Consider the following 24,040-nt stretch of genomic DNA (forward strand, 5'->3'; position numbering starts at 1 on the left):
GGCTTTTCTCTGTCTAAGTTTTAAATCAGTTTTTCTCCCCCGTGCAGAGCATAGTCACGTAGCACAACAAACTCCATGTGAGTGACTGTTTTTATTTCGCCTCTAGAGGCTGCTGTTAAACTCTAGAACCCTCAAAAACTGAGGAATAATACTAATAAATAAATAAGAAGAAGGGGGGGGGGGGCTAATCGGCTACTAATGCCCTAGATTTCAGGCAATTACCGATTGTGTGACTCTTGAGGCCAATATTTTGGTAAAACAGATATACTGTATCGGTCGAACTCTATGTATACCATGCACAGTATGCAAATTTTCTGCATGCATGAACTACCCAGATGACCTAAATACTTTGTCAAATGTGCAGTATACAACAGAGTACACTGTATGGAATAATGTATCCCACAATGCAAAGCGCTGGACCTGATCCTCCATTCCCACTGTTATAAATGAACTAGTAATACACACAATCACTTATTTTGTCTAATTCTTTTTATCACATTGCCAAAATTTAAGACGTTTTGCCAGTAAACATAAGAAGAAATGCAAAATAATGGTTTGGTTCCAAGATTATAACTGGATTCCACTCACAGTAAAGTGATGAGGTCATATGACAATGCTATCCTACCCATTGAAATGTTCCACTAACTATGTAATGAAACAGTTGGCAGTACAGTGTATTCTGCGCAGTATTCAGTAAGCTGGTATTCCATTCTGAACATATCCAAAGTATTGGTGGCCAACATGATCCCACAGGAAGTCAATATGTTGCAACCAAATATTCCTGTACCCTGACGTCAGCCATATTCTGCAGAGTTACTGACAAGCGGCATCTCCCATCAGACATCTTTGCATCAATTCAAAAGGGATTGATTTACCTTTCCTCGTGGTGCTTCTGATAGCGCATTGCAAAAGCAATCAGAGACAAGGGTTCTGGTCCCTTGTGGAAGCCAGGAGGTAATTGGGTTTTATATTTTTTACTCCACAGAAAGTTAAGGCCCGAGTATACTTTGTTTTCTGCATTCCGTATCGGATCATGCCCGGCCGACCTCTTTGCCTTTCTGACTGTACGTTTCCACTTGCACGGAAAAAAGCTGCTCAACACCACTTATCATGCGAGAGATCTGTCGCTTTGGGGTGTGTTTGTAATATGCAAAGACATTTTGTATTGCCTACCATTGTTTTCATTACACAAGCAATAATATCATTATTATAAAGCCACACCCGGTATTTTCCTCTTCTCATTTGCATAAATCGGAGAATCCTCAATTTTTTTGATGCTCTCGCACCCGCACCCAACACTTGAGCTGCATTGCTGTCAATCCCACAATCCACCTTGAGAGAGTGCTGCTCGGCTCCAATAGAAATTAATTGAAAATGCACACTCACATTCGCTCACCACGCACAGTGGAAACATATGGTCTGTTCCACGCATGCCCAATACAGCTGCTTTGTGATCTATTCATACAGTCAATGGCCGGAGCATGCGCTGACTATGCGCACAGATGATGCGCACAGATGAGGACTGCGTCCCCAGGTCAAGGAAATCTGAGAAGCGTATAGTAGCAGACATAGCTCCAAAAAGGGACAGAAGCTCCAAATCACTAGCAAAGATATAGGGACCCCTTTACCTAACCCTTCCCTTAACCGTCTGTGGAGGTGTCGCCCCCTTCTGGAGAAACCATTCCCTATTTTGGAGATTTTTTGCCCATTTAGAGATCCCCAGCCTACAGCTTTACCTACTTGGAAAATCGGGGCCATGCGGACTATGCTGATGAAGAAATTTGCGTCATGTATTCTGTGTGTGGAGCGATCATCAACGCGGAGTGGAGCAATCAGTAACGCGGACAACCAAAGTATACTCTAGCCTTTAGGTTTAGGATTTGGGTAGGGTCTATGGTTAATAAAATGTGCAATCCTCTTGACTGAATTACATAATTCACAACTAAAAATAAAACTTGTTTTTGGTGGCCATGAGAGAACATTTTAAACAGAAGCTAGAGCTTAAACATACCCATACGTTCAACAGCACTTCCGGATTTGGCCACCGGGAGCAGTGATTCGAATTTTGGAAAGCACAGACCAATTTCAGCAGCAAATATTTCAAACTAATGTTTCTGAATTCACAGTCCCTGCGTCCGAATCACATTATGTACTCTTTTGATAAAGGACACACTTGGCTTGAATATAATATACTGTATATGTATGTATGTAATCTTTAAACAAGCAATTTATGCACAATACATATATGGTACATATAGGAGTGGTGGTGGCGTAGTGGCTAAAGCACAGGGCTGTTAATCAGAAGGTTGGTGGTTCGAACCCCATGGCCACCACCATTGTGCCCTTGAGCAAGGCACTTAACTCCAGGTTGTTCCGGGGGGATTGTCCCTGTAATAATTGCACTGTAAGTCGCTTTGGATAAAAGCGTCTGCCAAATGCATAAATGTAAATGTAAATATGGTATACATAGCACTTACAGTTAAAAAGAGATGTTCGACTCACAGTTTACTGCCATTCTTTAAAATTCCACATTTTTAAAGTAACATAGCCTCAGCTCCTGAGGGATTATGGGATCGTTAAGTGTCCATTCGAACCGCACTTCGGAATCTCATTGGAAATATCAAGTACTGAGGATTTGGACATACTACTCCATTGGCATACTGTTTTTGATATTATTTAGTAGCATTTATAAGAATGGATATTTGGATGCAGCGCGTGAGATCAGCCTGTGAGAGCACAGGAATCGATGCAGTAACAGGAAATGACATGAGCTGTACTAAAATGAGCAGCAACGCTCAATGTCAGAATATGTATGTAATGCTAATCCATGGCTCTGAACAAATCTTGTAGCATTCAATAGTCAGGTGCTTAATGCTTACATTGGTCTCTATGAGTCTCAACAATTTTGACAAAACAGCACACATCTCTTTGCTTTGTGATCCAACATGTAACATTAACTCATCAGACTTTAATTTCACAGGCGGGTGTGGCTGGTTGTTACGAGCTCCCTCAGGTCTCCATCAGATCACTTTCTAGAACATGTCTTCTTTAGTGTAAGCTAGTAATGAGCCACTTGTGCAGTGAATCAGTAGGGCCCCTGCGACACACAGACAGACTTGACAACTGTGAACTTCCCAGAGCTGACAATGTCAGAGAGGGAGAGAGGCAGGGTGAAGAAAACACAGCTCCCCACCCAATCAGAGCACTTTGAATAATTAAGGCGATCGGCTTAATTAGCTCAATTACGTTAATTTGACCACGGAACATGGCCATATGGTGAAAGGAAACAAAAGAGGGGGGAACTAATTAAAAGTAAAATAATGAGGATTTTAATTAAGCTTTTCCCAGACGTCAGTGAGAGGGGATCTGGTGCAGGAGAGAGTAATTAAAGTAGTGTAGCGCTGGCAACATTTCTCTCTCTCTCTCCTTTGCTTCTTCTCCCTCTCTTTTTCACTCACTCTCTCACAGAACTGTGAGGGCTCAATCGGTCTAATTAAATCTGTAAATAAATTAGCTACATGGAAGCCTGCTTGAGTTGACACCCCACCCCCAACACAAACACTCACCCACACGCCTCTCCTATCTTTATCTCTCTCGACTTTTGCAGCATTATGAATTGCGGGTGGGGCGGAGGTCTACGTTGGATTTGTTTTGAACAAAATATTACGACCACAAAGCGGTGGAATCTTTGTCCATTGCATTTTTGTCTCAAGAACTACACTATGTTTGCTTTAACCCCTGTAGTTTTTATGAAACTACCATAGTTAGCCTACTTCAGCTCTTGTTATAAATAAAACTGTGGGTAAAAGTTGGTATAAGTCATGTCATTTCATAAATACATTAAGTCAAGTCAATTTTTTTTGACTTTCTAGCCATATACACATATACCAGTGTTAGAAATGTACTTGTCCATTAAGGGCCAATTATTATCTACTGAGTTTGGTTTTCATGTCCATTTTTTTATGAGGACATATTTTGTTCTTAAGATGAAAAGATATACTGTGAGTCATTGTTTCATTTCGAAAACTTCAATTTAATAAATAAATTAAATACTTAGATTGAGAATATATTACCTCCTACCCATGAAATTAAATCATCGTCAACTCATATTTTATGCCATAAAATGCATTACCAGACCTAAGAACAGAATATAAATAACTCACTGATTCTTGAGATACGGGACAAAACATATCCTACACGCAAAAGTACTCTTTATCTTAAAAATCCAGAAATTCATAATAATAATAAAAATACAGAAAAAGCTAAATATAAAGGAAATCTGTATACTTATAACTATAAATATTTTCATTAGAATTTTTTTTAAATTGCATGCTCTATACTTGGAAGCACATGTAACATAACTTGTCCTCAGCAAGCGGTCACGATGTTAAAACTGCCAAACAAAGTGTTTAAAAATACAAAAGAAAATCATAATATAAATATCAAATGAAATGTAGGGATCTGTAATATATCAAACAATAAATAAAGTAAACTTATATGGCATTTTCCATAAAAAACTGCCTATCATAGTTGCACCCTCACTTTCAGCTATAATTCTGAGGACCCCTCTCCCACTTCCTGCTCATGGTGGATGCAACAGTAGGACTGGTCTGGTAATATTTAATTTATATATATATATATATATATATATATATATATATATATATATATATATATATATATTTGGATTTTAAACAAGCAATGTTGAAGTCTCTGTGGTCACAGCTTCAACATGTCAACACACCGTCGTCCCATTATGATCATTTCTGTTTAGAATTGGGGAATAATATGGCATTTTAATTTAGGTTATAGAAGCAGCTTAAACTGATGAAAAAAAAAATGGCTCCAGTGTACAACACATGGCATAGAGGTAAAAAAATTACATTTTGTCAACTCCGTCAGAATGTTCAGAATAGTGTAAAAACAGAATAATAATAATAATGACATGATGAAGATTATGACATGAATAAATGTTCATTTTCAGAAAAAAAAAGACTACATTTACTGTAGTATTAAAAAATCTCAAGAATTAGTGAACAACAACAGTTGTTACAAATATATGAAACAGGAATTTAATACTTGGGCACATTTTGAATTTGGGGCCATTTTTGTCACTTTTGGTATTATTTTTGTCCTGAGCACCCCTTCATTTTTGACCCTGCTGTATACAGTGAACAAAATGTTGTTAATAGTTAATGCATTATGTCTTGTATAGTTCTTCAACTAACAAAGAACACAATTTTTTAGCAGCATTTTTTAATTTGCAGCATTTACAAGTCATACAAATTTAATGAGATGGCAAAATCGCATGAGTTGGATTGAACAAAAATGCACAGCTTTTATCTTTTCATCTCATAGAGAAAAATAAACAAACCAACAAACAATGCTAATTGGGTTTTCTTTAGTTTAACCCCTAACCTAAACCTAACTATACCTTTTCCTGGTAAAATCTAAATTTTTGTTCCACGAAACAAGAAAACATTGTGGTTTAGAATGAGGTGAGGGATTACAGATTACTGACATACATTAGTCATTTGCATTGCAGAAATAAATATGGTAACCAGTGACCATAACCAAATTTGTTCACAGACATTTCCTTTCTTAAAATAAAGATTTGGATATGATGGAGGCTAGCCAAAAGTTGATGCCTGTATTGCGTCGATTTGAAATTCTGTTTATTGTTTGGCTGGTCTCTGTGTAGGAATAAAAGTTGTACAATATCTTAAGATTTCACCATCTTATTACGAGTTGTCATAAGACTATTTTGATCAAATCAAGTCCTGTCATACATTTTCTCTCGTTTAATATCCTGTTTCTCTCTGAAAGGGTTGCGAACGACGTTTCATGCTAACTATAAACCTCAAACCTGTGACACATGAGTCTCCAATACACCCTTATTCACTCCATCTGCTTTTTTATCTGTTCATGGGCTCAAGTTTAAATGTGAATGGTTGCCACAGGCATTACATCAGATGCAACACTAAGCCCTTCAAATTACCCATGCTGCTCGGCTCGCCAGTTCCTATTCCTGTTCAGATAGTCCACCCACAGGTACAGTCTCCGGTCCAACTGAACTTTCCCTTTAATGGCTGATTTGTCTGTAATATCTCATTACACCAGACCTTGATCACGTCCTCTCTCCTTCTGCACACCCCCCAGCCCCCAATCTTTTTTACTCACATTGATGGCACATTTTTAATTAGAAAATGCATTCAGACTGACAACAAAGTGATTTGCATATTAAATTAACAGCTACTTACATTGGCGCTTGGCAATGCAGGCAGTTACAAAGAGGGAGAGAGAGAATTGATGTGCTTACAGACTGCTAAGCAGCAACTTTTCACCTTTTATTTGTGTACATCCTCAATTACAACATAAATCCATAAACTGCTGTGATATCATCTCAGTATTACAAAGATAAATAATCCTAAAGGAATCCTTAGATTAATTCCCGCAATGCAAATTGGACACTTTCGAAGACTGCAGCGTTGCACATGTGTATTTCCTCTCGTCACGTCTCGCCTCAAAAAACATCATCTTCACCCCAGTATTTGTAATATTTTTCTTCACAATTTTGATTCTCCTTTGTACAGATAAGACACACTGTAAAATGAAATTGTTGAGAAAAGTTAAAGGCAAAAAAGAAAATAAAGAACAAAAAAATCAAGGAACCATTAAAAAAAGGCAATATCATTGAGATTGAGCTCTCTCAGCAATCGTCTTCATACTTGTCGTCAGCAATTTTAAAAGTTAATTTGTTCAGTCTAGCAGTTCTTAACTGGCTTTCCCATCAGGACCCATATTTTATATTAGGCATTAAATATCGACCCAACACAGCACCAACATATTTTATTGTATAGAAAAGTAAACAAACATGTCCTTAAAATGGATGAATATTTCCATGAACAGCAAAGGCCAAACAAAATGCAAAACGATGAACATGACATAGGCTGAATAGCAAAACTGACAATTTTGCAAATGCATAAATAGCGGCAGTGTGATTTATCCAACACGATTACATGGGAAGTTGGCTTGTTGTTTCCGAGAGTTCCTATACCCATAGGAACGGTCACATTATTAACACACTGACAAGCGGAATCTCCTATTAGACATTTTGCATTGGCTCCAGCATGTTTACCTTCCCTTGTGGAATGACCTGAAGCATGTTGCGTCAGTAGTGTGGGAGACCCGGGTTCAGATCCCGTGTTGAAACCAGTAAGTGGTCTTGTTTGCAAAATCAGTGATGAGCATGATTTTGAGGTTGCATTTGTCCCTCTAACATTATATTTTAACTGCTGGTTAGGTTTAGGTTTGGGTTGGGGGTTTAGTTTATAAAATAACTGCATTACAGCCTGTACAGCTTAAAACAACTCACTTCACAACTGTCTATTGGAGCCCCTCTGTGCACATTAAACCTGAAAAATGGAGCTCACACCTGCCTATAAGCCCAAAAACACTTTACACATTGGCCACTGGGGGCAGTGTTTCAAATTTAGGTAAGCACAGACAGATTTTAGCTAAAGTCAACCTTCTGTTTCCGATTTCACTGTGAGATTAGCCTGATTTATCAGCCTAACACATTTGGTAAAACTATTGTTTTAGTGCAAGCCCTTGCCAAGAGACAAATACATTTGCACCATTACCATACAGTGTGATTGGATGCCTTTAATGTTAACAGTAAAGGGTATGGGTTTCCATACTGTCCGTGAACCTACAGTTGAGAAAGACTGGTTTAGTCAAATTTAATTTGTTTGTTTACTAAATGAAAAATGTGTCCTTCAGCCAATCAAATCTTGTCAAGACAACTACAGATTCCTTATTAAGCAATTTCAATATGTAACTGTTTGTTCAGACTCTGTAAGGTTAGTTGAGGCATAGTTGCATTTGGGGTATATAGTTGGTCTGATATGCTTTTATGTAGATTCAAGTAATGCATATTTCCTATTATCTGTGACTCAAGCACACTATGCCGGATACAATGTAATTGCTTTTGAGTTTGTGATGCTGGAGTGTCAGTGTTGTGTCGGTTTGAGGGCCCATGAGAGCAGTGTTCCCTTCTCTTTCCCCTCAGGGAAGCCATATGCTGCTTTTTGCCCCAGAGATTGCTACAGAGGACCCTGACTTAATAAAAAAACATTAACAGCCACTACACAGTGAACATAGTTCAGTTGCTTCAAAACACTCACAAGTATCTGGTCCCGAATAGGATGTTGTTGATGCAAACATCATCAGACACAGAGGGATATCGCATACTCTCTCCCCTGTGAGAGAAGTCAACAAGAAAAACAATTCATTAAGACATACTGGTATTAATAAATAATTAATATACATCTTGGTATATGGAAGCAATAAGCAGTATTTACAGTGATTCTGCCATGGGTAAGGGGTGAACATGAAGTAGATTGCCTTAAACCTCCTTTAAAGGGATAGTCCCCACAACGTGAAAATTGTGTCATTATTTAATCAGCCTTGTCACTCTAAATCTGTATGACTTTCTTTGTTCCATGAAAGGGAAATATATGAAGAATCTTCACGTCTTGTTATCATATACTGTAATAAATGTGAAAAGTGAAAAATGAAATAAAAAATACAGTAAAAGTAACCACAAGATGACAAGCATACGATCATTTTGTGTAATGAACAGAATTAATTTTAAGATATTATCCACTCTCAGATAAAATCATTGATCAATTGCCAATGGCAGCAGCTATATCAAATACGCTGACTTGGGTACAATAACATCAAACCTCATTAGTTCTTGCTTTTCTCTTGACGTAATGCAGATGGATAGCACTGAGTTTGGCGACAGGATGTGGAAAGTTCTGCTGCTGAAATCGCTCCATGTTTACCGTAATTCAAACCACTGCCCCCAGTGGCCAAAGCTGGAAGTGTGTTCACCAGTTTCCAGGTCAAATGTCCAGAGGGGGGCACCAAAAGCAAGTTGTATTTTTAGTTGTAAATGATGTAATACACTCAACAGGATACATGTTTTATTAACCCTAACCCAAATAAAGGTTATTATCGTAACCGAAAACGAAAACGACAACGAAAACTAAATGTAAAAAACTTTTTCAGAACTGAAATAAAAATTAAATCAACATAATTTGAAAAAATGAAACTAAACTAAAATACATTTTCATGGCTCTGAAAAAACTAAACTAAATAAAAAAATATTTAGTTTTAGTTTTTGTTGTTATAGGATTTTAAACCTTTACACGAAGATGCCAATAGGCAGCGATGGCACAAGCCCTCATTACATTAGCAAAGACAGAGCTGGAGAGAATCTCTACAGTACATCATGGAGAGAAGCAAAGCAGTTAGAAAACTTGAGTGCCAGAAGTCAGTCCCGGTTTTGCGAGGTGTGTCCCGGTGCCCCGTCATTTCTCAAAAGAATTAAATAATGTCCCACTCACAAATTTTTTTCTTTGAAATTAAATATCCTCAACGTCCTTCTTGATATTGTATCTGGTACCGATTGCAGTGAAGGAAAGATATTTTATTGCATTGCAAGATTTGATGATACTTTCATACTAGTTTTGCAGCTATCTGCTCAGAATCAATCATGACAACGACTCACACGGAAATGTGGAACTGTATTTGAACTTTGAGCAGCTACCAAAACAATGATAAAAGCACCAATATTCAATAAATAATAAAATGTATTAATATAATTTATAATAAAATAGAACAATACATCCAACAAGCAATATATCACCCATACTCATATTAGTTCAGCTGTAGGTGATATTTTTCAATATCAGTAATGTAAAATTCAATTGATATGTGTGTATACATTATACTGGCATATATTTTACAATGACTAAGCGTGGCTCATCCAGTCAGAACCATCTGTTGGACCGGTTTTATTACAGGATCCTTTGGTATGCTGCCAATGTTTATTCCATTTATGGTCATTCTAAATTTAATCAATCTCAATTTAGGAATAGAGATCTATTGGATCTATCTTTGTATAATCTAATTCAGTTGTACATTTGAGGTCAAATTAAATATTTGAAAATGTTCTCACAAATACAGTTCACTGACTTGTTAGGACATTTTCAGAGGCCTTCACTATTTAAAAGGCCCATAAATCATCCAAATCATGTTTTGACTGAGTGTGTACTTTGATTGTAAAGGACTCATAACATATCATATCATTTTTTTACATACATCCTGTCTTTCTTTTTTCATCCTCTCTTTCTCTTTCTCTCTCTGTATCTATCTGTCTATATCCCCCCTCAGCCCAGGTGGGTTTGTCTGTTCATTAGCACCTTGTGAAGATGAACAGATGCAGATAGAAACACTTTCACACGAACACATGCAGACTGACATCAGTAGCATTGCACACAATTCAAGTTTCAAGACACTGAATATCACCAGGGTTTAGAGCACAATTAGAAAACAGCACTTTCCTCTTTGGCTATACCTATACGTGCGGTTCAGGAGCTCTTTACACCCAATGTACTTCTTTTTTGTCTTTATTCTTTGTTTCTTTCACAACTTTATCTTTAGCTTTGCCTTTCTTATGTGATTCTTTATGGAATAGTTCGCTCAAAATGAACATTCTGTGATCATTTACTCACCCTCATGTTATTCCAAACCGGTATGACTTTCTTTTCACTCAAAATATTCACTCTCCTTTTCTGAATTTAATAAGAAGACAGACACTGTTGAGCTCCACAAATGACACACACAAAAAAAGCATAATATGAGCACCATAAAAGTATTCCATTTAAATTAAGTGTCACGTTCCATGTCTTCTGAAGACTTTCGATAGCTTTGTGTGAGGAACAGTGTTGGGGAAGAATCTCATAAAAGATGTCCATTACAAATTGCAATTTACTTCTCATTATTTGTAATCTTGTTTCTTTACTGATTACTTGAAAATGAATCACATAACTGCTTACTTGACTTTTAAGTTACTTTGTAAAACACTTTTCCACTCAACTAATTCAAAATAATGTTGATATTTCCTTCTTTGAAATTATACACTCAGCACCACATGATTCACCCTAATATTGACACATGGGGGGGAGGGGGGAATGCAAAAATGCAAACAGCCATAATGTATATGTGAACATACAGTAAATTATTTTTTAAATGCACTTCACATAAATAATATTGTTTAGTAATGTACTTTAAAGTGCTTAAAGGGGACCTTTTATGCAAAATTCACTTTTAGATGGTGCTTGAACATAAATGTGTGTTTGCATTGTGTGTACACAATCACCCTATAATGATAAAAATCCACCCGGTCCTTTTTTTTAATCCCCATAAACCATAAGCACTGTCTCAGAACAAACCATTCGCAGATTCTGTACAAAGTGACGTTACTTTGTACAGGCCCTGCCCACGACTGTTCATGGGCACTGCTGATGGACATGTTTGTTTGTGTGTGTTGTTTCGTTATAGCGCATAGCGAACGTTGTAACAGTATTTGTGTATGTGTTGCTCATCTATCATTGCAAAACAGCTGAAAAAACTCATACATTTATCAAATAGCCATTCGGAAAATTCCTGGTTCATTCTCAGAGTTGTTACTTCTGATGGAGTCTCTCTCTCTCATCCGTGTCTGACTCCGGTTCAAACATCAGGCTGAACACCACTATTTTTACTGTCAGTCATATTGCTTATGATGTCTAGTTATCAAAAGCAGAGATGTCAAAACTTCGCCCTATTCTGTATACAGGGCGGGCAGCAGCAGCAGCTCATTTGTATTTTAAGACACACACAAAAACAGCTTGTTTTTATTCCCTCTCAAAAATGGCCATTTTCAGCATGGTATAATAAATAATCTGTGGGGTATTTTTAGCTGAAACTTCACAGACACATCCTGGGGACACCAAACGATTTAAATTACATCTTGTGAAAAGGGGCATAATAGGTGCCCTTTAATTGAAAGTCAGTGACTGTAATCTGATTTATTTTGTCTAATAAGTAATTAGATTACAGTAACTTATTATCTAGTAGTCAAATTTAATGCAAAACTGGTGAGGAACAGTCACAAAATGTGTCATAGGTGTAATATAATTTTCGTGTTCGTGTGTATTAAAATGACATTGATTGTTGTGGGACTCGTGACTAACTGTGATGCACCAAGTTGGTCTGTCCTTCACAGGAAGCTATCATATGGCTTATGAATACTTGGATCATTGCACATGAGGCAAATTGAGTATTATTTTTGGTAATTCTTTCGGGCTCGACAATGTTGGCCCCCTATTCTTTCATTGTGTGGAGAAGAGCGAACATTCTTCAAAACATTCCCTTTGGTGTTCCACAGAAAAAGGGAGAAAATGTTTTTCATTGTTTTGGAACAACATGAGGGTGTGTAAATAATGATGACAGAATTGTAATATTTGAGTGATCCATCCTTGCAGGGGTGTTTGTAATTCTGTCTTAAGTGCACACTTTTACAAATACACACTTTGTCAGGTGCTCTACTGTCGATTTCTTGTGAAATGTCAGCTGGTTTGGCATTTGAGAGAGATACATCTTTCACAAAAAGGTGAAAAGGGGAGAGAACCTTTCCTGTGGCCACCAAACTCTCTGTCACATCTTTTACCGAGGTGTTCACAGGTGCTCGTGACATTGACAGTGTATCTGAAACAGACGGGAAGGGGTACTTGAACTGAAAGACTGAGAAAGCGGTCAGACTCAGAAACTGAGATAAGCCAGAGAAGCAGCCTAATGCTTGCTATGGCTAACCTACAAATGTCACGGTTATACTGAGGCATGAGAGCTGAGTATGTGTGTGTATGTAAATGCCAGAACAGATCCTCTGAGAGAGCCCCACCTCACTGAACCGCAGAGCATCTCTCTCTGTTATCACCATTCACACACCTGCTCACACAGACAATAGGGGGCCACAGTGCAATGCGCATGTGTTTATGGGGGAAAAAAAGACCAGATCAAGCAAGGTCAACACAATCTTCATCTTCAGCACATTCACATGCTCTTTAATCTTTCTAAACTGTCACACTGTGGTTTGTTTGGTCCCTCAGTATTTATGTGTGTGTATCCTGACAAACGGTCACTGCAGTATCTCTGTGCTTCATTTATATGTTTTTAAGGTTTCAGCTGTGGATCTCACAGTGTGTGTGTGTGTGTGTGTGTGTGTGTAGCCTCTCTTACTTGTTTAAAAAATTAGCTTAAACTGACGTTACACTAGTTTACAAATGCAAGCATGTTCTGGACTGTTTCAGTGCGCAATTTATAATGCAACACAAGTACATGTTGCGTTTCTAGTGGTGTTCCAAGGGGCACTATGATGAGAAATAGCTTTAAATGTCTTTAACAGTCAGTTCTCTCTTTTAGGTCAACTACTTTTATGACAAAGTTGAATGATTCAGTCATTTGAAGGAAACTATATTTCCACATAGAGCACTGAGGTTTGTTACCGCCACAGTGATGCAAGAATGTATATTAAAACCAAAATTTTTATTCTGTGCCACTAGCATAACCAAACAGAATTGCAAAAATAATCGCTGTTTTTAAATCAACAAATCGACATGTTGCTTCCGAAAGTTTATATACACTGAAATCAACCTCATTTAGCCAAATTACTAATAAGCGGCATCTCCCAACAGAAATGTTTGCATTAATTCACACATGAATACATTTCCTGCTTGTGCTTTGTGCGAACAATCCCGAGACATGTGTTCTGGTCCCCTGGGAACAAGGAAGTAATCGCATTCACAGAAATAATATTGAGCACGACTCAGAAGTTGCATTTTAACTCTGATATTACATTTTTATTCCACTGATGTTTAGGTTTAAGGTTGGGGTTTGGGCAGTAGTGGTTCTTGAATGTTTGGCACCCTGGGCGTAATTCGCTTTAACCCGCCTCCAAAGTTGTTGAGCGGGGGGTTGGGAGTGCCGCTGCCTCGTGCCTACCAACCCCCCCAAAAGATGCCACTCTGGGTGACTATGCCTAAATCCTCCACTGTGTTTGGGTAATGGTGTAGGGTTAGTAAAATATGCATTCCTTTTGAATGTATTACATCTGAAATGACCATTTGCTTTTGGCACCACACCACATTTGACCTGGAAACTCAAGCTCACACACGAGTCCATACGCTCAACAACTCTTCCAGCATCGGCCACTGGCCACTGGCTGAAGTGATTCTAATTTAATTAAGCACAGACCGATTTCAGCAGCAAAACTTTCGTCCTGCTATCCCAAACCTACTGTTGTCAACCTACTTTGTTTCAAAAGCTGGTCCACGACACGTGATGCTGGAGTGCTGGTTTCCCAACAAGGCTTATTGACTAGCTCAAGACTTCCTTAACAAGCATTACCAGAAAAACCATGCCAGCTAAGCTTAGCTGTTGAACAACAAGGCTATGCTCCACAAGCTAGACCAGCAACAAACCAGCAACCAGTACAAACCAGTGTGGCAATACTGATTAAGCTGGCCTTGTATTAAGTCAGGAAATAGGACCACATGCTTGCAATACATCGGTCAAGCAGTCAGATCTGCATTTGTGTACTTGCATGAAGTATGTTTCTAATCTATCATTTGAAATACACTGCTCAGTGATGGGAATTCAGCAGAGATATTGATGTGAAAATATATTCAAATACTCCGTCATTTAACTTAAGAGTAGTGTGAGTTTGAACCAACTGACAAAATCTTGTGCAATGTTCATGCATCTCTGCTTGTGTGTGTGGGGTATTGTATAAGTCACTGAGGAATTCTGATAAGACTTTTGGAGCCAGACTGTAGACACAGTGCAGCAGACAAACCGATGACTGAGCAGATACTGAGAGGGGAACTGGTAATAGTGCTCTCTCTCTCTCTATCTCTCTCTCTTTCTTACCCTTTCTCTTCCTCCCTTTTACCCATTTGTTTCTACAGTATCTCACTCTTTCCTTTTTGATTCACTCACCCCTTTAGATCTCGCAAAATCTCCTAAAATATATATGCCTGGTCCATTTAAGTTTCTGCTCATGCCTCACCTGTACTGAACTATTGAAGCAAAACTGCTTGTTTCATCAATCATCACTCTTTAAAGTGGTTCAACTGAAAATGTCATGATTTACCCACCCTCATGTCATTCATAACCTGGATAATTGTCTTCCGTAGAACACAAAAGGTGAAATTTTGAAGACTTCTTTTCAATTCAACGAAAGCCTGCAGTGACTAGTGACTGAGAACTTTCCAAAATAACTAAAAAGCACCATAAGACACATGCATTTCTTCTCTGCCAGTGAAAATAGTTCCAATAGAAGTTAAATTATAGGCCAAAACTAAAGCACAAGTCCGCTCTCTGCACTAATCTAATTCTTTATTTTTTAGTTTTGTTCATAAATGAATCCGTGTTTTTGATTAAATCTTTTGAGTGAACAAATTGCGCCATTGTTTTAGTGTGTTTTTTAATGAATCAGTTGAGCCAGTGATTCAATGATTCTTTCACAACAAAAAAGATGTGGTGTGAATAAGCAATCTCCAGAAATGATCACTGAACAAATAAGTGAATGAAATCAAAATGACTGATGTAAAAATTCCCACAACTTTTTGAAAAGCCACAGAGACAAGTGGAGTGATGCAGAAAGTGAAGCAACCCAGTGCTGTTGGATTGGCTCTTCAAATAAAATTTAAGGACCTGTCCTTTTCTGCATATCGCGGCTCTGTTTTGTGGTCCGTTCTGCGTAACGCAGCGGTGCATTTGAGCTTATCGCGGACCATTCGGCACGTTTCTCGGCCGACTCACTGGCCCGCTCAGTTCTCCCAATGGACAGTCTGCCCCAGATCGGCCCCAAAAATAAAGTGCGTTGGCCCACTGGGAAAATGCCGGTATGCCAGATTACCAGTCCAGCCCTGGTTTCCACATTTTCAAACCTGCTACAATGGGATTGATCATGTGATGCATGAGAACTCTTTGGTGTCCAATAAAAATAAAAAAATAATAATAAAAAAATGAATCATAGTAGTTCTAAATTAAATGAGGACAAGTAAATAATTATGATTTTTAGAGTGAAGCAACTTTTTAATAAAGAGTTGTGGTTGCCTGTTCTTCATCTCAAGGTGACATCCAATCAGTTTTCTAAAGTATTAGACACTTTCTCAAGTAAAATAACACAGTGGTGTTTCGATGGGATTTTATCCCCCCAATATGCATAGTAAATTCCTACTGGTGTGATAGCAATCAGGATAAGCAGGGAAGAGTGGGGGTGGTTCTTCCATTTACAGATACTTGAGGGGAATTGGGGCAGTGAATAATTACTGAGCTGAAATAGAATATAACTGATTATTATCATCATTAGATCATCCTCATACTCACTGTCATCTGTTAATGTAATCATTGACACAGTCGTCATTGACATCATCATTGTCCAGCAGTTTTACTTTAATTACCCATTGGGCATGAGCATTTGATCTTCAAAATGCTTCTTGTTTTAAACAATAATAATTTTTTCCCCACCCCACCTCAGACCAGACCGTAATCTTTAACAGAACAAAAATGCATAAAAACTTCTAGGTTACTATTGTCGAAGAAGCGACACTAGGGGTCTCTCTTGAGAGCCTTGCGCATCTCTGAACTTGAGAAATAGCATGTCCCGCCCCCAGACATACGGGTATAAAGGGAGGGGGCATCTGTCCGTTCAGGATTTTGCCCTGAGGAGCCGAGAATGATTAATCCACACAGGGGCCTGTCCTGCGGAGCACCTATTCCAGTACAGAGTAATTTCAGCACCCGTAGTGGGTATGGTCGGGCAATTTCTCCGCTGAATTCGCTGACCAGAGGGCTAGGGAGGAGTCATCCAGGGAGTCGAGTTAGTGAGATCGCCCGGATAAGAGCACACGTGATTACCTCAGTGGAGGGGAAGGGCGCTAGATACAAGTGGTACACATGGTCAGTTGTTTCCGTGTTACCGAGTTGTACTGGCTCGGACCTGAGAGAATGCGAGATGAAACTGACTCAACCCTGAGATTGTAAAATCTCGTAAAGGTATTGGGTGTTGCCGAACCCGCTGCTCTGCATATGTCTGCTAGGGAGGTGCCGCTGACAGAAAATGCTTGCAGGTCCCCAACCCTCTTGATGGAAGCAAGCGTGATCAGGAGGGCCGTCTTCAGGGAGAGGGCCTTGAGCTCGACTGATTCTAGCGGCTCGAATGGGGATCTCTGAAGGCCCAGGAGGGGAACAGGCTTGGCTGGGGAGGGTTCAACCTCCGGGCACCTCTAAGGAAACTGATAATGTAGTCGTGCTTACCCAAAGACTTGCCGTCTACTGCGTTGTGGTGGATTTCACTTGAAGGTGTATATCACCAATTTGCGAACAAGCGCCACTTCAGGCCGTAAAGTTGCCTGGTAGAGGTAGCTCTGACTTGGTTGATCGTGTCTACGACGGCAGGTGGTAGGCCACTTAGATCTTCCGCATTCCAATCCAGGGGCCAGACATGGAGGTTCCAGAGGTCTTGGCATGGATGCCAGAGGATGCCCCGTCCCTGAGAAAGAAGGTCCTTCCTCAGAGGAATTCGCCAGGGAGGGGCTGTCAAGAGGTGCACAAGATCCGAGAAACAAATCTGAGTGGGCTAGTAGTGGGCCAACAGAATGAATTGTTCCTCATCCTCCCTGACCTTGCACAGCACCCATGCAAGAAGGTTCACTGGGGGAAATGCATGCTTGCACAGCCCCTACAGCCAGCTGTGTGCCAGCGCGTCTGTCCAGAGGGGAGCCTCCGTTTGGGAGTACCAGAACGGGCAGTAAAAGGTCTCTTGGGAAGCGAACAGGTCTACCTGTGCCTTTGCCGAACCATTCCCAAATCAGCTGGACTGACTGGGGGGGGGGAGCCTCCACTCTCCGCTGAGTGTACCTTGTCACGACAGCATGTCCGCTGCCGTGTTGAGGCTGCCTGGGACCTGAGTTGCTGCTGGCTCCAACGGAGGAGATGACATGTGACGGGAGCGGACGCCACCTTGGCGATTTATGTATGCTACCATCGCGGTGCAGTCTGAATGGTTCAAGATTGCTTGCCCCTGATTAGCAGGAGGAACTTCCGTAGGGCAATAAGTACAGCCAGCAACACTAGGCAGTTGATGTGCTAACGCAGCGGGGGCCCTTTCCAGAGGCCAGCGGCTGTGTGCCCGTTACACACGGTGCCCCAAACCTGTTTGGAGGCATCTGTGGGGACCAGAATGTGTCGGGACACCTGCTGTAAGGAGACTCCTGTCTGTAGAAAACAGAGGTCTGTCCAGGGTTTGAAAGTCTGGCAGCAGGCAGAGGTGATAAACACACAGTGCATGCCGCGGCACCATGCCCATCTCAGGACTCGAGTCTGGAGCTAGTGCTGAAATGGTCTCATATGCATCAACCCCAGTGGCACAACCGCAGAGGAGGATGCCATATGCCCCAGGCATCTGGAAATGTTTTAGAGGAACCGCCGTGCCTGGCTTGAACAAGATGAGGCATTTCAGCACTGACTGCGCACGCTCGTTGGTGAGGCGCTCTACCATTGAGACTGAGTCTTACTCCATGCCGAGAAAAGAGATGCTCTGAACCAGGGCGAGCTTGCTCTTTTCCCAGTTGACCTGAAGCCCTAGGCGGAGTGGGCCAGGATGAGCCAGTCGTCGAGGTAGTTGAGTATGTGAATGCCCACTTCCCTTAGTGGGGCAAGGGCTCCCTCTGAGACCTTCATGAAGATGCGAGGGGACAGGGACATGCTGAAGGGGAGGACCTTGTACTGATACGCCTGTCTGTCGAACCGTAGAAAGGGTCGGTGTCAATGCAAGATCAAGACGTGGAAGTAGGAGTCCTTCATGTCTACCGCTGCGAACCAATCTTGATGCCGGACGCAAGTTAAGATGTGTCTTTGCGTGAGCATTTTGATCGGGAGATTTTGTAAGGCCTGGTTGAAAACTTGCAAGTCCAAGATCGGTCGTAAGCCACCGCCTTTCTTGGGTATGATGCAGTAATGGCTGTAGAAACCCTTCTTCATCTTGGCTGGAGGGACAGGCTCTATCGCGTCTTTGAGTAGAAGGGTCACAATCTCTGCATGCAGGGCGTTGGCGTCTTCGCCGTGCACCGAGGTAAAGCGGATGCCACCGAAAGGGGGGGTGGGGGCCTGGCGAACTGGATCACATAACCGAGTCGGAGGGTCCTGGCCAGCCAGCTTGATGGTTTGGGATGTGAAAGCCATGCATCCAAGCTCTGTGCTAGGGGCACTAAGGGGACGACCATTGACATACCCGGCAGGGATTCGCAGCAGGGCGGAGCAGGTAATGTGGCATCAGGAGGCAAAAGCGCTGTTGTAGGTGTAGGTGCTGGTGCACTTACATTGCTCCGCACACATGGCTGGAGGCAGGATAGTGACTGAGGAGGATGTCCCATGAAGGCGTCCTCTGGACTCGTCAGAACCGGCAGGCCGGGGCAGCAGTCATGGGTCCAGAGGCAGGGGGTCCGTGTCCGGTGTGCTGGGACTGTTGAGGTGTGGCACCAGGATGCCGTGAAAATGGCATTTGCGGGCCAAGTGACCCAGAGAAAGAGGAAATTGCTCTTTTATTGAGAATGTGGCTACCGCAGCCCGAAGGGGGTGCGGTAAAGAAAACAAACTGAACTGAGGATTCTCCTCTCGGCCCTCCACCGGGAGACAGGGTGGTCTGCTTACCAGCTCCAGAGCAAACATCTCAATCTCTGGGTCATCCATCTCAGGAATGCTTGGGGGCCTTCTGGGTCCTGGAGGTTGTTCGAGAGACGGGGGGGCGTGCGCTTCCTGCAGGGCACTCGACGCTGGGGCTGAGAGCTGGGCCCAGGTTGAGGCGGAGCTGCACGTTTCCTGGAAGCCGCAGGAGGACGCGCTCGGTGAGCAGACGGAGGCCGTTTCTCACATCATGCCCCGTCGTGCCACCAGCACGGTCCATGCTCCGTCTGCTCACCTTCTTCACCGCTGAGAACTGCTGGGTAAAGTCCTCGACGGTGTCACCGAAGAAACCAAACTGGGAGACACAACGTCGAAGTGAGCGACAGACGGGGAACTAAACTGCATAGTCAAAATCCTCAAGTAAAACTAAATTATCACTACAAACAATTTGCTTCTTTCATGATTCCTAAATCAAAACACCCACAACTCGGAAAGTATGGGCTGAAAAAAATTCTGAGTTTCCAACTCGTAATACTTTGTGGTGGCATTCATGTGTGCTCAACTTGTAAATACGATCATTCCGACATGACTTCAATGCACCAAAATACCTTTGTAAACTCATCTGTGTCTCCACTAGTGTCTAGAAGAGAATTTCTGAATAATGTCTTAAAATGTGTTTAGATTTGCCAAGAACAAAATCTGTGATCAAAAGTCATAGATTTCAAAATTAACTCTGAATTAAAAATTGGGAAGTATATTTATTAATAAAATTCTACCGAAGGCCGAATCATCTCGACTCTGCTATTCACATTGACTTTATAGCTCTATACTTTTACAATTGTCTTATTTATTTAGCAAGTTAGCAACTTTTGCTCTGTTACAGATTACACTAAAGTAGAAATACGAATAATGTTGCGTTATGAAGTGTGCTCTGCTGTCTTCAGATCAATCGTATGATGTTAAGCAGTCATTTGTCCAACCTGGCAGTATTCCCTATTCAGTGAACAACAATCAATTTAGCTTTATAAGATAACAACATATAGCTTACTTAATATAACTTCTGTAAAAATATGGACATTATGGATACTGAAATGATGTGCGTTGTGAAAAGCACTATACAAATAAAATTACTTGACTTAAAAAAGGCATAGGTCAGATGAAAGAGAGCACAGAGAGAAAGAATATGGGAAAACGAGTGAAAGAGTGGTGTAGATGACGGCAAGTTGGGGTCTTTGTTTATAACAGAGATTAAGTGGACCATCACATAAGGAGTCAAGCACAGGCCAGAGGAGTGATGGAAAGACTGATTAGAGGAGAGAAAAATAGGGAGAACGAGGATAAAGTCACAGTTACATTCCTGTACTGAACTTAGAGCAATGCACTGAAAGAGCCTGTGTTGCATATCTACTGAAACGTATCTCACTGTATGTAAAGCAAAGATTCTGAGCATATAGCTTCAATGTCTGTCCACTTAGGGAGGGGACAATCTGATGGGGAGTAGAAAGAAGTATTGGAGCCATGTTATCAGTTCCGCCATCTAAATAGCATATGCTACACTTAGCGTTGAGCACAAAGATGAGTAGTTGGCAAGGTAATGACACAACAACAACAAAGGTAGCATGAATGTGTCTTTTAACATAAAGAGGGCGGAAAAGACCATAACTGACAGAGGCTGAAGTTCACATTGGTGGAATCACAAGATATTTCACATGGCTAACAGATTTATGTTGTTAAAAAAAATGTCACATTTTTTTCTTAACGTGAATAGAACATTGTTAATACGCATAACATTCCAGAAAACATGAAAACCTCCTGAAAACTTAATTTGACATTTCATTTCTTAGTTTTCACTCTAAGAAAATAAAATAAATCTAGTTTAAACGACACACGTGGACAATTTAGTTAATGATAATAATAAAATAATAATAATAATGTTACATTTATATAGCGCCTTACCAGAGTTCAAGAACACTTAATATTTTCAAATTTAGCATAGAAGAAGTTGTTTTACATTAGTAGGAATATCCCTAATCGATGAATAATCTATGGAACATTTTAAACCTTTATGGAGCATTTTAACTTTTTCAGAATAAAGTCTTATCCAGATAATTACCTTAATCACTGATGTGGATATGAATGTTGTCAACTTTAAGAATCGGCTAGACGAGCTCCGACGTGAAATCACTTCAGGTCAGGAATTTAACATCGTGCTCAGGATTAGGCTATAAATAAATACATGGGAATCATGTGTAAATCGTGTGATACATTAGCAGACATTTCAAGTGGAAAGTGGGAGAAAAATAAATTCATACCACTAGAATGTGTGGCAGATCTTTGGACACACACTTGCACACTACCACCCAGCTTGCGTTTCCAAATCTTCACACATAATCCCAAATTTCCTGCAACATTCCAGCATGATTTTTCCATTTTCTTTCTCAACTCCTCTTTCTTTGAGGCAATCTGTCGCCCACACCAACTACCGTACACACACATAACAGTGCGCATGCACACATTAGTTGCATCTCTTAGAAAATACAATATTCTCAACATTTTTGTAACATTCTTTTAGTTAATTTAGGAAGTAACAAACTAGTCCACACAAGTAATATATACACCCATTCTCAAGACTCAGACTTCTGCATTTCGTAGTATAAGCATTGACGTTTAGCCTGATATCAAATTAATATGGAATATGGTCTCATAAACAGAAAGTGGTTACATGTACATTCCTTCCGCAATTGCTATAACTCACAGTTTGATCTACAAGAATCAGGACAAGCCAATAAAATACTTGGGAAACACATCATAATAGCATATGATCAGGTTGCATGTATTATTCACTTTGCAAGCTATGTTTTGTGCTCCATCCGTCTGGACGTGTCTGTGGGCCTCTTTCCCATTGTTGTCCTACTCCGAGCGCCTTTTTTCAGGCTCCATCTGGGCTTTGGGGGTGGGGTTGCTTGTTTGAAGCTGTGGGGAGGTTTGCTGTAATGGCTTTAATTGTGTAGGTGAGGCTGTAGTTAAAGCGCCACAGCTAATTGGCTGTAAATGAGTCCATCTGGTTTGATTTGGAGTTTTCTGAGGCTGCAGTTCTCATGCTCTTCATTCTTTCCATTTTCCATTCTCTGCCACCACCATATGACTCAAGAACAAAAAATAATGCACTGGTTACACAATGACACCCTACTTTAACATGAAATTCCTGTTGCAGTATATCAGAATTAAATGTCTCTGTATAACAGCAAAAAGGTGATGAGTTACTGTATATGCTGTTCACTCAGGATGTGTGACTAATCACTCTGGAGCTGCAGAGATAGTTTAACCTTTTTACTTTTTGAGCCCAAAGGCAAAAGATAAACAATTAGACATAGTCAAATCTACATTGATCAACCACAAATCTGAATATTGGATGGTTATGGGCCTATGACTAGTGACTTTACAACAGTTAAGGGTGTTTTAGGACCTCTGCATTAGGTTATAACATGCATGCATAACCATAACACCTCTTAACCTCGGGGCATATTATGGTAACAAGGGGCCCTGAGGCTCATCGTTTCGGCCAGCCCCTGCCAAGCAGAACTGGACTGTTCTTCTATGACTATGCACTACAAGGACATATTTTGCTGTTGTGCACTGTCCCGTGTTTATATCACCATCTACCTGTAAATGTGTTTACATGCACTCCTCCTGCAAACATTGATGTGGAGAATAGAGTGGCGGATGCTGTGAATGAAACCCCCTTGCAGCCACAGGCCCAGGGCTTAAGCCCTAGTAAGTTTGTGAGTTAATGCAGGCCTGCTTTTAACCTGTGGTAAAAAAAAAATAATGTATAGCTACAAGTGGATTATTGCTTTAAGAGCACATTAAACACAACATAGGTGAATACATTTGCATCACCTGAGATAAAGTGGGGTTAAAGCCCAAGTAGAAAGAGCTCTAGTACTGAACTGTCAGTAGTCATTCGAGTCTCCATGGCTAGCTGTAGAAGTGATATTCTGTTTGTTCTCATCTTATCACAATCAAACAACCAGCATGAGTTTCCTGTCTGCTTCACTAGTTCTTATCACTCCATCATGCTAACAGACAGCTACTGCTGCTTCTTTCCCATGTGATAAAGTTTGAGTGTTTGGTATGATCTCTCTACAAACCTTCAGTCCCACTGTTTGCACCCATTCATTTGTTCGTAACATTTTTTATTTTTTTCCACAAAAGATCTAAAGATCTCACCTCTGTTTTAAGATCTGATAAGATCATTGATTGGTAAGTATAAAAAAACATTGGTTGAGAAGGAGATAGAGATTTTATCTTAATGACATTATTGTAATATAACAACAGTTTATAGGGGAGAGAGAGAGAGAGAGAGAGAGAGAGAGAGAGAGAGAGAGAGAGAGAGGGTGATATATGGTAAGGTAGTGATACCAAGGACACCCAGAAGTGTGTGTATATGATGTGTGGG

At 40.5% G+C, this 24,040-nt stretch overlaps 1 long non-coding RNA gene across 1 annotated transcript; it reads right to left on the reverse strand.

Annotated features, from left to right (window-relative positions):
- Nucleotides 1-8,186: 8,186 nt before the first annotated feature.
- LOC127630526 (uncharacterized) lies at nt 8,187-22,024 on the reverse strand. Its single transcript, XR_007968880.1, has 3 exons — nt 21,894-22,024; nt 21,695-21,803; nt 8,187-8,261 (listed from the first exon to the last, which is right to left on the reverse strand). It is a non-coding gene; the product is annotated as an uncharacterized LOC127630526 (long non-coding RNA).
- Between the last annotated feature and the right edge of the window lie 2,016 nt (nt 22,025-24,040).

Source organism: Xyrauchen texanus, chromosome 37, assembly GCF_025860055.1.
Source record: "Xyrauchen texanus isolate HMW12.3.18 chromosome 37, RBS_HiC_50CHRs, whole genome shotgun sequence".
In the NCBI taxonomy this organism is placed as follows: Eukaryota; Metazoa; Chordata; class Actinopteri; order Cypriniformes; family Catostomidae; genus Xyrauchen; species Xyrauchen texanus.